The 15,046-nt window shown below is 40.8% G+C and overlaps 1 protein-coding gene across 3 annotated transcripts in view; it reads right to left on the bottom strand.

Moving 5' to 3' along the window:
* LOC126355880 (intraflagellar transport protein 172 homolog) overlaps nucleotides 1–15,046 on the bottom strand; it is a 372,812-nt gene that overhangs the window by 331,608 nt on the left and 26,158 nt on the right. The window contains exon 2 of one of the 3 annotated variants that reach the window (XM_050006382.1): nucleotides 5,818–5,959. The exons of the other annotated variants lie outside the window; for them this stretch is intronic. The gene's annotated coding sequence lies outside the window, so the exon portion shown is untranslated. The remainder of the gene's footprint in view (nucleotides 1–5,817; nucleotides 5,960–15,046) is intronic. 3 annotated transcript variants of the gene reach the window in all.

Genomic DNA, 15,046 nt, shown 5'->3' with positions numbered 1-15,046 from the left:
TGTCTCACTCCCTTACCAACCACTGCTTCCCTTCCATGCCCATCGACTCTTATAAACACAAGGTCAGCTTCTACCAGTTTTTCCATTCATCTGTAAAGAATTCACGTTAGTATTTTGCAGCTGTCGCTTATTAAATTGATTGTTCGGTAATTTTCACATCTGTCAACACCTGCTTTCTTTGGGATTGGAATTATTATATTCTTCTTGAAGTCTGGGGGTATTTTGCCTGTCTCATTCATCTTGCTCACCAGATGGCAGAGTTTTGTCAGGACTGGCTCTCCAAAGGCTGTCAGTAGTTCTAATGGAATGTTGTCTACTCCGGGGGCCTTGTTTTGACTTCGGTCTTTCTGTGCTCTGTCAAACTCTTCACGCAGTATCATACCTCCCATTTCATCTTCATCTACATCCTCTTCCTTTTTCCATAATATTGTCCTCAAGTACATCGCCCTTGTATAGACCCTCTATATACTCCTTCCACCTTTCTGCTTTCCCTTCTTTGCTTAGAACTGGGTTTCCATCTGAGCTCTTGATATTCATGCAAGTGGCTCTCTTTTCTCCAAAGGTCTCTTTAATTTTCCTGTAGGCAGTATTTATCTTACCCCTAGTGATATAAGCCTCTACATTCTTACATTTGTCCTCTAGCCATCCCTGCTTAGCCATTTTGCACTTCCTGTCAATCTCATTTTTGAGACATTTGTATTCCTTTTTGCCTGCTTCATTCACTGCATTTTTGTATTTTCTCCTTTCATCTATTAAATTCAATAATTCTTCTGTTACCCAAGGATTTCTACTAGCCCTCGTCTTTTTACTCACTTGATCCTCTGCTGCCTTCACTACTTCATCCCTCAGAGCTACCCATTCTTCTTCTACTGTATTTCTTTCCCCCATTCCTGTCAACTGTTCCCTTATGCTCTCCCTGAAACTCTGTACAACCTCTGGTTTAGTCACTTTATTTGGGTCCTATCACCTTAAATTCCCACCTTTTTGCAGTTTCTTCAGTTTTAATCTACAGTTCATAAGCAATAGATTGTGGTCAAAGTCCACATCTGTTCCTGGAAATGTCTTACATTTTAAACCTGGTTCATAAATCTCTGTCTTACCATTATATAATTTATCTGGAACCTGCTCATCTTATAAAACGGTAATGCTAATCACTTGATCAATATGAACTCTAATTTTTGGCATCTACACACAGACACATAAGCCACATAACAGATGCATAAACTTCTCTTGCAATTGTCTCGGAACTGCCAGAGTAGTGTACCTTACTACTTGCACATTATGTTGTTTTAATGGCCTACTAAAGGTGTACAAAGCTTGAAGTAAATCTGTGACTCCAATGTCGTGGCTTCCCCTTGTGAGTAAAATAGTGATGCCACCACAGCTGTTGCAAAAGGCCACAGGAGAGAGTGAGGACAGAGGAGGAGAAAAAATATATATTAATAATAATAATAATAATAATAATAATAAATAAAAAATTAATAAATAAAAATAATTAAAAAATAAGTGCCATTGGTGGGTTTCCACATTGTGGGCTGAGCCAGTGTACAGTGTCATAATAACAACAAAATAGCAGAAAGGGTGGGCGACTGCGGCATTGTCAGGCTGGTTACTACATATCCAAGCTATGGATTATCACTTTTAGCCAAAGGGATCACAGTTTGGCAACACCATCTACGAGGGGAGGTCTAAACCAGTTGACAGGACAACACTGTCCTGCAAGCAGCCACCACAAGACTTGACCTCCACTGACTGCAGGCCCCACTGCTAGTTTTAAGTTCATTACTGAGGACTTAGTGTCTTCTAGAGGACGGGCCACCTCTGGGCTCACTTCAGCCACAACCAGCCTCCTGCCCTGGGTGGTAGATGTAGGCCTCAGCTCACAACTGACTCTGCTGCCTGTTTTTCTCTACCATTGTCACGCCAGGTTTCTGCGCCTTCTAGCGTGTCGTGCCTCGAGCCACAGACCTGTGCCCAGATGGTACACGTGCTGTGGTGGACTATGTACATCAGCATTCCTGCTACTTCACCAAGCAATGGCAGGAGAACACACATATTAAAAATAAGGTCAAGTATTTTATGTGATGTAGGCGTGACACCAAAAGTTTCAGTAGCTACCTTAGTCAAAGAAAGCAATATGTAGAAATAAGAAAATCAGAGACATTCAGACACTGCAGGTCAGATATACTACATACAACAAATGGCATCCCTCAGGGATCTGTCCTTCGCCCTGTTCTTTTCATATTGTTCATAAATGATCTCCCAGAACACATACCAAATGCCAGCTCCTTTCTATATCCGGATGACACATATATCCTGATAACCAGTAGAGGTGACACACTGCAAGATGCAGTTAATGAAACTACTTGTCATTTACAATCATGGTTTGAAGCAAATAAACTACTCATAAATACTCAAAAAACTGTAAGTATGAACTTCCATACTAGACAAAATATAACCCCCTTCAATGCAGTTATAGTTATCGGCAAAGATGACATTATGAACAAAACACCAAATTTCTTGGACTTACCATAAGTAACACACTAAATTGGAAACCACATATTGAGGCATTGTCACAAAAGCTTAGTAAAACCTGCTATCTATTACGATCATTAAAAGGTACAGCCAGTGTAGATACCTTGAGGCTGGTGTACCATGCCCTGTTTGAGTCTGTCTTGAGCTATGGCCTAATCTCCTTGGAAAAGAGCTCTGATTCTCTCACAATTTTCAAGTTACAAAAACAAGAAGTAAGAATAATGAAATGTAAAAAAAGGACTGAACACTGTAAACCACTATTTCAACAGCTAAAAATCCTGCCACTGCCATACCTCTATATATTGGAACTAGCTTGTTTTACACTACAGCACTTGGACACCCTCGACAGAAGTGCAGACCGCTACACACATGACACCAGAAGCAAAACACAGTTACAAATTATAGCCCACAACACAAAATTATATGCGAATGGGGTTAAATGCATGGGCATTAAAATATACAACCACCTCCCAACAGACATAAAAACAAGCAAAAACCCAAAAATAATGAGAATTGAACTAAAGGAACTGCTATTAAATCACTGTTTTTATTCCGTACATGAATTTCTTAAAACAAAATTTTAATTACTTGCAATAAGCTGTTTATTCAGTTGCAGATGTTTCTACTTAGTAAGATAATTTAATTATTGCAACTTATCTATATTCTGTCTGTATCTCATATATGTATTCTGCTATATGAACTATGTACCACAATATTTTAATTACTTGTAATAAGCTGCATATTCACTTGTAGATATTTCTACTTAGTAAAAACAAAGATTCCAAGACTTACCAAGCGGGAAAGCGCCGGCAGACAGGCACATGAACAAAACACACAAACACACACACAGAATTACGAGCTTTCGCAACTGGCAGTTGCTTCGTCAGGAAAGAGGGAAGGAGAGGGAAAAATGAAAGGATGTGGGTTTTAAGGGAGAGGGTAAGGAGTCATTCCAATCCCGGGAGCGGAAAGACTTCCCTTAGGGGAAAAAAAGGACAGGTGTACACTCGTGCGCACACACACACACACACACACACACACACACACACACACACACACACACACACACATCCATCCGCACATACACAGACACAAGCAGACATATTTAAAGGCAAGATAATTTAATTATTGTTTGTTACTCATATTCTGTCTGTATCTCTTATATGTATTCTGCTATGTGCAGTATGCACCACTGTCATCTTTCATCACACACCATCTTTTTTATATTTTGTCTATATATCCTATATGTATTCTGCTATGTGAGTTATGTACCATTACTGTCATCTCTCGTCATATACCACCTTAACATAATTTTTCAAATTGACTTGTCCTATATCATGATGTGCTTTGCTGTACAAATTGTATGATCTACAGGATTTACTTCTGCAAGTTTTCAGAGCCAGTGGCTCCTTCTTCCAGCTGAATGGTTGAACAGGAAGGAAGAGGAGCGAAGGGAAACGAACTGCAGAGATTTAGGAAAATGGTAGAGTTCATGAAAGTCACCAAGAACCCAGGATCAGGGGAGACTTAATGGATGGGATGAGAAGGAAAGGCTCTATCCAATTACATTATATTGTTAAAAATTGATATTTTCATCATTATAATTATGAAGATTCTAGAAATGACCATCAGTCATCATCCTGACAACAACCCAATGTCTCAGCTCAACACTGTCAAGTAGTTGTCATCCAACTGAGGCATCTTCATTTTGGCGTCAGAAGGTTACATCCCACTGATATTTCAGTGACAGAGGTACCTCACCATCCACCAGCCCTGGAGAAGATGGCTCAACTACTACAGCACTGCAATTTCATCAAGGTGGAGTCAGGTGAGTGTAGATTTCTTCTTCTTCTTTCTCCTCAAGAATCATGAGGAATCAACTGGTCATTTGCTGGGTGTTTTAATTCTGTGTGAGCATGACAAAGAGTCAGTTGTCTACTCACATGAATGGCCACTGCCAAAATGTGGCAAACTGTAAACTTGACCATCAGTTGCTGAAAATGATGCACACCGCAACACGAATGACTTCAACAGCTGTTTCACTACACAGGCCATCTGGATACTCCCTTCCAGCATATTTTTCTGAACTTCTCAAGTGGGAATTATGTGCTCTCACAGCCCCACCCCCCAGCTTAAACCTCCGCTATCCTGGTTCATCTACATCTACATCATTACTCTGTAAGCCACCGTACAGCGTATGGCGGAGGGTACCCTGTATCACTACTAGTCATTTCCTTTCCTGTTCCACTCACAAATAGAGCAAGAGAAAAGTGAATATCTATATGCCTCTGTATGAGCCCTAATTTCTCATATCTTATCTTCGTGGTCCTTTTGCACAGTGTATGTTGGCGGCAGTAGAACTGTTCAGCAGTCAGCTTCAAATGTCAGTTCTCTAAATTTTCTCGACAGTGTTTCTCAAAAGAAATGTCACCTTCCCTCCAGAGATTCCCATTTTAGTTCCTGAAGAATCTCCATAACATTTATGTGTTGTTTGAACGTAATGGTAACAAATCTAGCAATGCACCTCTGAATTGCCTTGATGTCTTCCTTTAATTCGACCTGGTATGGATCCCAAGTACTCAAGCGTGACCTCCACCTTCTCTCCTTCCTCTCTCCCCTCCCCCCTCCCTCTTTCTATGTGTCTTATGCTGTACCCTCTGTCATTCTTCTTGTTGTGCAGCTACTGACTCATTTTTCAAATGACCTGCCTCTTTCTCACTGTCCTCTCCCTGCGTTCCTCCTTTAGGTCAACCTACAGAGTACAATAATCGAAAATCAATAAACAATCTCACCATGGCCAAGGGAATGTTCATTTGAGTGTCTACATAGTTGTGTGTGTGAATGTGTGTACTTTTACTATAAAGAGAGCGAGGTCTTGAAAACTAGTATGTATCCTGTTACATATTTCGATGCTACGCATGTCAGTTTGCTATAGGGAACTGGTTGCCTTTTGTCTATTTTACATGAAGGTAGCACATATGACAACAGATTTATTTTACTCTCAGGAGAGCCTAATGGGAATGGGAATAACCTAGACTGACAGTTGCTTGAAGATAAACGCCAACTATCTTGCAAAAGCTTACTAACAAAGTTTCAAGAACCAATATTAAGTGAAGAATCTAGAAATATACAACAGTCTCCACATATTGCTTCTTAGGAACTGTGAATACAAGATTATATTAAATACAGTGCACACAAAGGCATTTAAGCAGTTTTTCTTCCCAAGCTCCATATGTGAATGGAATGAGAACTACTACTAACTTGTAATGCAATGGAACATACCTTTTGCCATGCTCTTCATGGAGGTTTAGTGAATATTGATGTAGATTGTCATTGATTACAGCTAGATGCCAGTGTAGCACACAAAGTGGTCCGTAATAATTGCTTCTCTATTTCTTTACTCATTCCATATCCATGAAAGTTTCTGTCATGATAAAGTTTATGGAACATGATATGTGAATGATTTACTGCAATATTTTAGAATAAAATACAGTACACAACTGACCATATAGCGGAGATGCTGAGTTGCCATTGGTTGTGTGTGTGAGTTGCATTTGCATGAGACGTGTGTGTGCGTGTGTGTGTCTATTGTTGACAAAGACCATTGGCCAAAAGCTTTAAGTGTGAAAATCTTTTTCTTGTGCCTATCAGTGACTCAGCATCTCTGCTATATGGTGAGTAGAAACTTTCCTCCTCATAATACTGTTACATGCCATCCTGGATTTTCCATGGATTGTGTACACAACTGAATAATTTAGGGAAAAAAATGATCATTACTTTAAACTTTCCTGCAGTTTAAAGCTTTATGCTGGACTGGCACCTGAATCTGTGACCTTGCCTTTTGTGGGCAAGTGCTCTACCAACTGAGTTACACAAGCACTACTCACAACCCAACCTCACCGGTTTACTTCTGCCAGCACCATATCTGCGAGGATGGGTCATAAGACATATTTGGATAGCTGAGTAAGTAGAACACTTTCGCATGAAAGGCAAAGGTCCCAGCTTTGAGTCCTAGCCCACCACACAGTTTTAATCTGCCAGGAAGTTTCAAATCAGCACACACTCCATTGCAAAGTGAAAATTCATTCTGATCATTGTTTATCTAAAAGGGAGCCCACTTTTGAGATAGAATTTAAACTCTTTTAGATATATGTGTTGCTCATTACATATAATTTATTTCTATTTATCATTCAAACCTCTTCTATTTTTTTCTCACATTAGGTACCTGAAATGATACTAAATTAAATATTGCCCTATAGGAGATTCCTCCAGACTCACTAGCCTATATCTTATCACTTAGTATATACAGTTCCGTACAGTAAATGACACAACTCCAGTAATAAATATAGAATTTGAACAGAAGTCTGTAGCTAAGGTAGAATTTTCAAAATTTTTAGGTGTGTCCATTGATGAGAGGTTAAACTGGAAGCAACACATTGATGGTCTGCTGAAACGTCTGAGTTCAGCTACGTATGCTATTAGGGTTATTGCAAATTTTGGTGATAAGAATCTCAGTAAATTAGCTTACTATGCCTACTTTCATTCACTGCTTTCGTATGGCATCATATTCTGGGGTAATTCATCATTGAGTAGAAAAGTATTCATTGCACAAAAACATGTAATCAGAATAATTGCTGGAGCCCACCCACGGTCATCCTGCAGACATCTATTTAAGGATCTAGGGATCCTCACAGTAACCTCACAGTATATATGTTCCCTTATGAAATTTGTTGATAATAATCCAACCCAATTCAAAAGTAATAGCAGTGTGCATACCTATAACACCAGGAGAAAGGATGATCTTCACTATGCAGGGTTAAATCTGACTTTGGCACAGAAAGGGGTGAATTATGCTGCCACAAAAGTCTTTGGGCACCTACCAAACAGCATCAAAAGCCTGACAGATAGCCAACTAACATTTAAAAATAAATTAAAAGAATTTCTAGATGACAACTCCTTCTTCTCATTGGCTGAATTTTTAGATATAAATCAAGGGAGGGAAAAAAACTAACTTAAGCATTAGTGTCATGCAATATTCTGTGTAATGTAATATCTTGTACAGACATCTTTCATTAACCTGACACGTTCCACATCATTACGAAGTGTCGTATTCATGATCTATGGAACAAGTATTAATCTAATCTAATCTAATCTAATCTAATATACTTCTGCAAAAGCACAAATGTTAAGTGATATTTATTGATGCACAAACATGATGAGGTCTCACTATTCTGTATAAGTAGGTGAATGGTATTCCCTAATTCAAACAAAATTAGTTGTAAAAGGGAGTGTGGTGGTATTGTCTTGTCTTTTTTTCATGACTGGCAAGGGAGTGGCTGACATGCTACTGCAAGCTCATTCTTAAACCTAGGTCATTTAATATTGTATTCAAATGTTTCATGTTTTGTTTTTGTGTTATACTTTCTGACATGCTCCACACTCATGACAGTCATCTCATTTCTGGGTCTATGAAACGAAAAAAAGTCTTCAATGGATTACCAGAGACTTAACAACATACCTTACCACACCTGAGATGTGCCCATGCCATTATCAGGAACAAGATAAAACTAATGGCTATGACAACAGCAATATAATTTACTCCTGTTGTGTTACTGGATTATGCGGTGTGTCACAAGGAAGATATGGAATCCAGTTGGTTCTGGCCCTGGTGCACACTGGTCACATATTTTGAATTAATGAAGATGGATTACAAAACCACTTTCGATTTCAATTATCACTATCCGAGTACTTCATGTCCAGTCTGTTCCACTGTCCTCAATGGATTACCAGAGACTTAACATACCTGGTCATGTGTGGTGTTTCTAGTGCAGTCCATCCAGAAGTTGGTTGAGCAGGTTTATGGATGCCAATATTACCATTCCTTTTATGGCATTATTTACCGACGGGTATAGGACAGCCATTCAGCCATTTGCTATAGAGGGGCCTCATGATGGTAGAGTGGAACACCAAAACTGGTTGCAATTATATAAATAATAGATACAGACTCACAGCTGACAGTGTTATTCAATACTCTAACTATGTAGTTTATTCTAATTTAGTAGGACCAATGTACACCTATGTACAAAGTTTCCAAAAGTCATCAGCATGATAAATACATCTAAAAATTTGTAAATAAAGAAATGTGCTGCACTTTGTTCTTCTAGAAGCAGTTGCACATTAATTTCAGCTATGTCATGGTGTGTTGTACTATAGCTGTTAATATGCATTCTTGTTGTTCTCATATAATTTTATTTATTTATTCAACCAGAGATCATCTTTGTTACTTGTAGTTCATGATTGTTATTTGTAAGCCGAATTTTGTCTTGTTCTCTCTCTCTCTCTCAGCTTTCTTCATTCTCAAATTTGACTTTTCCTATATTCAGTATACTATTTAAGTATATAATGAATCAAATAGACCAAACAAATGACATTAAAAAATAAAGAAAGAAATCTCACAATAATATAGGCTTTGTCATTGTAACATAATTAAAGTAAATAGTTCAAGATATACACACTCACAGAATATATAAGTACAGTTCTGTGAGAATAGGGCAGGTGGTTTGCCATGGCTTGGGTGAAGACATTTGTCTGAAATGATTTAGGAAAATCATAAAAAACCTAAATCAATATGATTGGAGGAACGAACTCCATTCACCCATATATGAGGTCAGTGTTGTAATAGTTCCATTGACTCATTTGGCTGGCCCTACTGTACAAAGTTATTTGATTTACGCACAATATTCTCCATGTAAATTAGAATACAAAACAGTTTTGCACTTCATCAATGCACGTAATAAGGACACAATTGCCTGTAACTCCTTGAATGTGGAAATGTTGATAAGCCCTATGCACTAACTCCAGTCTGTCCAGGAAAATTGACTCCAGACCCACCTAAATGCAAATATGCCCCAAGCTTGTGTTCATGTTCCCCTCTCAGTCCAGCTGGAAAGAATCATCTCCCGATGATATGTTGAGTTCAATGGAACAACAATACATTACCATCGTGCACTATACCCCTTGGCACTTCATTGTCATGTAAAAGTATTATATTGTGATTGTGTTTTGTAATGTGGACAAGGTGTTTTGTTTATACTCTTCCATTATTAACCATTACACGGAGTCCTCTAAGTAACCTTAAACTGCAGGAAAAGAGAGACTGCTCCTTAATGTAAAGAAGACACACGAAGTTGCATACATGCACAATTAAAAGAAACTTACCTAAAGCTTTCAGGCACAGCCTTCATCAACAAAAACACACAGTATTCATACATGCAAGCAACCACACCTCATGCATATATGGTTATCAACTCTAGCAGCTCAGGTCCAAATGCTACTATCACATGGGAAGCAAGCAGCAATATGGAGGGGCGGGGAACGGAAAGGATAGTAGTATACAGATGGAGGAGAGACAAATATTGTCTGGTGGAGCATGCAGGGACTATAATGCCAACAGATGCAACGTTAGGAGGTTATGGGGCAGGGTTGTACGTCAGGGAGGGGTTGGAAAAAAGGGACGAAAAATTAGAGAAATGGGGAAAGATGGGCACATGCACTGGCAGAAGGTGACAAACAAAGAGTGTGGGAGATGAGGATGGGGAGGAGATAATAGTGTAGAGAGGGGGCAGAAACTGTTGGGTGGAGGATGTCGAGACAGTATGTTACCATAGGTTAAGGCCAGGATAATTAAGGGGGTGGAGGATGTGTTGTTAGGATAACTCCCATCTACACAGTTCAGAAACGCTGGTGCTGAAAGGGAGAATCCCAATGGCTCAGGTACTGTAACAACCTCTGAAATGAAGCATGTTATGTTTAACTGCATGTTGTGCCATAGACGGGTCTACTTTGTTCTTGGCAACAATTTGGTGATCTTTCATCCTGATGGACAGCTGGTTGGTAGTCATACCAATACAAAAAGCTGTGCAATGATTGCAGCAGAGCTGGTAAATGACATGGCAGATTTCACAGGTAGCTTGGCCTGTGATGGGTAGGATAAACCTAAAACACAACAGGAAAAGCAAGTGCTGGGTGGGTGGATTGGGCAGGTCTTGCACCTGGGTCTTCCACAGGGCTGTGATCCTTGTGGTAAGGTGTTGAGATTGGGAGTGGTATAGGGATGAGCCAAAGGAGTGAGAAGTATCTCGGAAAGGATGTACTTTGTTTCAGGGTATGATGATAGGTAATCAAAGTCCTGATGAAGGACTCCTTCCCTTCAAGGAGAAGTAGTTGTGGGTTAGGATAAAGTGAGGCATATGAGAAATAAAGTAGTGAGTTGGGAGTCTGAAGAACATTGGAATAGGTAGTGTTCAATAGCAATAATAATATGGGCATGAGGGATGTTGGTGCATAGGGAGATGGCATCAACAGTAACGAGTAGGAATCCAGGAGGTAAAGGGCTGAGAATGGTGGAGAGTCAGGGAAGGGAGTTGTTGGTGTATTTGACATGGAAAGCTAGATTACAGGCAATTGGTTGAAGGTTTTGGTCAATGAAGGCTGAAATTCTTTCAGTGGGTGCACAATAACCAGTCACAGTAGGGTATCCAGGATTGTTAGGTTTGTGGATTTCAGGGAGCATATAGAAGGTGAGTTTGCGGTGTGTCATAAGGATGAGGAGTGAAATAGATTCAGGGTATAGGTTCTGGGAAGGGCCTAAGGCTCTAAGCAGGGATTTAAGGTTGTGTTGCACTTCTGGGATGGGATCGCTGTGGCAGATATTACATCTACATCTACATGACTACTCTGCAATTCACATTTAAGTGCTTGGCAGAGGGTTCATCGAACCACAATCATACTATCTCTCTACTATTCCACTCCCGAACAGCGAGCGGGAAAAACGAACACCTAAACCTTTCTGTTCGAGCTCTGATTTCTCTTATTTTATTTTGATGATCATTCCTACCTATGTAGGTTGGGCTCAACAAAATATTTTCGCATTCGGAAGAGAAAGTTGGTGACTGAAATTTCGTAAAAAGGTCTCGCTGCGACGAAAAACGTGTATGCTGTAATGACTTCCATCCCAACTCGTGTATCATATCTGCCACACTCTCTCCCCTATAACGCGATAATACAAAACGAGCTGCCCTTCTTTGCACCCTCTCTATGTCCTCCGTCAATCCCACCTGGTAAGGATCCCACACCGTGCAGCAATATTCTAACAGAGGACGAACGAGTGTAGTGTAAGCTGTCTCTTTAGTGGACTTGTTGCATCTTCTAAGTGTCCTGCCAATGAAACGCAACCTTTGGCTCGCCTTCCCGACAATATTATCTATGTGGTCCTTCCAACTGAAGTTGTTCGTAATTTTAACACCCAGGTACTTAGTTGAATTGACAGCCTTGAGAATTGTACTATTTATCGAGTAATCGAATTCCAAAGGATTTCTTTTGGAACTCATGTGGATCATCTCACACTTTTCGTTATTTAGCGTCAACTGCCGCCTGACACACCATACAGCAATCTTTTCTAAATCGCTTTGCAGCTGATACTGGTCTTCGGATGACCTTACTAGACGGTAAATTATAGCATCATCTGCGAACAGTCTAAGAGAACTGCTCAGATTGTCACCCAGGTCATTTATATAGATCAGGAACAGTAGAGGTCCCAGGACGCTTCCCTGGGGAACACCTGATATCACTTCAGTTTTACTCGATGATTTGCCGTCTATTACTACGAACTGCGACCTTCCTGACAGGAAATCACGAATCCAGTCGCACAACTGAGATGATACCCCATAGCTCCGCAGCTTGATTAGAAGTCGCTTGTTAGGAACGGTGTCAAAAGCTTTCCGGAAATCTAGAAATACGGAATCAACTTGAGATCCCCTGTCGATAGCGGCCATTACTTCGTGCGAATAAAGAGCTAGCTGTGTTGCACAAGAGCGATGTTTTCTGAAGCCATGCTGATTACGTGTCAATAGATTGTTCCCTTCGAGGTGATTCATAATGTTTGAATACAGTATATGCTCCAAAACCCTACTGCAAACCGACGTCAATGATATAGGTCTGTAGTTAAATGGATTACTCCTACTACCCTTCTTGAACACTGGTGCGACCTGCGCAATTTTCCAATCTGTGGGTACAGATCTATCGGTGAGCGAGCGGTTGTATATGAGTGCTAAGTAGGGAGCTATAGTATCAGCGTAATCTGAAAGGAACCTAATCGGTATACAATCTGGACCTGAAGACTTGCCCGTATCAAGCGATTTGAGTTGCTTCGCAACCCCTAAGGTATCTACTTCTAAGAAACTCATGCTAGCACATGTTCGTGTTTCAAATTCTGGAATATTCCATTCATCTTCCCTGGTGAAGGAATTTCGGAAAACTGCGTTCAATAACTCCGCTGTAGCGGCACAGTCGTCGATAACAGTACCATCGGCACTGCGCAGCGAAGGTATTGACTGCGTCTTGCCGCTTGTGTACTTTACATACGACCAGAATTTCTTCGGATTTCCTACCAAATTTCGAGACAATGTTTCGTTGTGGAACCTATTAAAGGCATCTTGCATCGAAGTACGTGCCAAATTTCGCGCGTCTGTAAATTTTAGCCCATCTTCAGGATTTCGTGTTATAAGCAGAGGACTCAGATAATTGGTGGAGACCTTCTGCCAGGTAGCCACTGCAATGCATAACAATAGTGATGGAACCTATGTCTCCAAGTGGGATGATTAGGTTAGGATTTGCTTTGAGGTTGTGGGTTCTGAGGAATGATGATGATGATGATGATTGGTTTGTGGGGCACTCAACTGCAAGATTATCAGCACCCGTACAAAATTCCCACCTTTGCTTGGTCCCATCTCATCACTTTCATGAATGATGATGAAACGATGAGGACAATGGAAACACTCCGAACCGCGTGCTAGGGAAGAGAGAATGCGACCATGAGATCACAAGCTGCGGACTTCTGAGGGATGGATTTGGGGAAGGATGATGATGCTAAGTTGGAAAAGGAATTCCTGGAAGGTGTCCAGTGGGTGGTGAGGAGGGAGAGTATCCTGGTTGGATGGTGGTATGAACTTGAAGAGGCAGGGTTCAAAGTTCAAATTATGTTGGTTGTGGTTGGAGGGATTAGTTGCAAAAAAGTGCTTCCATTGCAGGGATTGGGAGGAGGAGAGTATGTCTTTGAGAATCACAGCATGGTTAAATTTGGGTATAAAACTAAAGGCGAGACTTTTGGTTAGGACTGAGACTTCTGTGAAGCAGAGGGTTTTGGTGGAAGGATTAACAACAGTGTTACAGCAATATTTTGGCTCCGGATTTGGTGCAGAAGAAGTTGTGGGTTAGGATAGAGTAAGGTGTATGAGACATAAAGTAGTGGGTTTGGAGTCTGAAGAACACCAGGAAAAGTAGTGTTCATGAGGGGTGGTGGTGCATAGGGATGCAGGAGATAAAGAGTTGCGAATGGTGGAGAGTCGGGGAAAGGAGTTGTTGGTGTATTTGAAATGGAAGGCTAGATTACAGGCAATTGGTTGGAGGTTTTGGTTTGGTCAATGAAGGCTGAAATTTTTTCAATGGGGGCACAATAACAAGCCACAGCAGGGCATCCATCCCATTGTTACATTTGTGGATTTCAGGGAGCATATAGAAGGTGGGTGCGCGGTGTGTCACAAGAATGAGGAGTGAAATGGATTCAGGGTAGAGGTTCCTGGAAGGGCCTAAGACTCTAAGTAGGGATTGAAGGTTGTGTTGCACTTCTGGGATGGGATCACTGTGGCAGAGATTATAAGCGGAGGACTCAGTTAAATGGTGGAGGCCTTCTGCCAGGGGGTCACTACGATTCATAACAGCAGTGATGGAACCTTTGTCTGCAAGTAGGATGATTAAGTTAGGATGTGTTTTGAGGTTGTTTATAGCTATTCTTTTTTCTACTGAAAGGTTGGTATTCTGTGGAATGGACCTGGAGCAGGATGTTGAGGCTAAGTTCGAAAAGGAATTCCCGGAAGGTGTCCTTGGGTTGTTTGGTGGGACAGGATCATGGTTGGATGGTGGTATGAACTTGAAGCGGTAGGCTTGTTGGAATTAAACTACTGGCCATTAAAAATGCTACACCAAGAAGAAATACAGATGATAAACGGGTATTTAATGGACAAATATATTAGACTAGAACTGACATGTGATTACATTTTCACGCAATTTGAGTGTATAGATCCTGAGAAATCAGTACCCAGAACAACCACCTCTGGCCGTAATAACGGCCTTGCTACACCTGGGCATTGAGTCCAACAGAGGTTGGATGGTGTGTACAGGTACAGCTGTCCATGCAGCTATGCAGCTTCAACACGATACCATAGTTCATCAAGAGTAGTGACTGGCGTATTGTGACGAGCCAGTTGCTCAGCCACCATTGACCAGACGTTCTCAATTGGTGAGAGATCTGGAGAATTTTCTGGCCAGGGCAGCAGTCAAACATTTTCTGTATCCAGAAAGGCCAGTACAGGACCTGCAACATGTGGTCGTGCATTATCCTGCTGAAATGTAGGGTTTCGCAGGGATTGAATGAAGGGTAGAGCCATGGGTCGTA

Source organism: Schistocerca gregaria, chromosome 3, assembly GCF_023897955.1.
Source record: "Schistocerca gregaria isolate iqSchGreg1 chromosome 3, iqSchGreg1.2, whole genome shotgun sequence".
Lineage (NCBI taxonomy): Eukaryota > Metazoa > Arthropoda > Insecta > Orthoptera > Acrididae > Schistocerca > Schistocerca gregaria.
The sequence above is the reverse complement of the archived record's forward strand: the minus strand, read 5'-3'. Positions and strand labels throughout refer to the sequence as shown.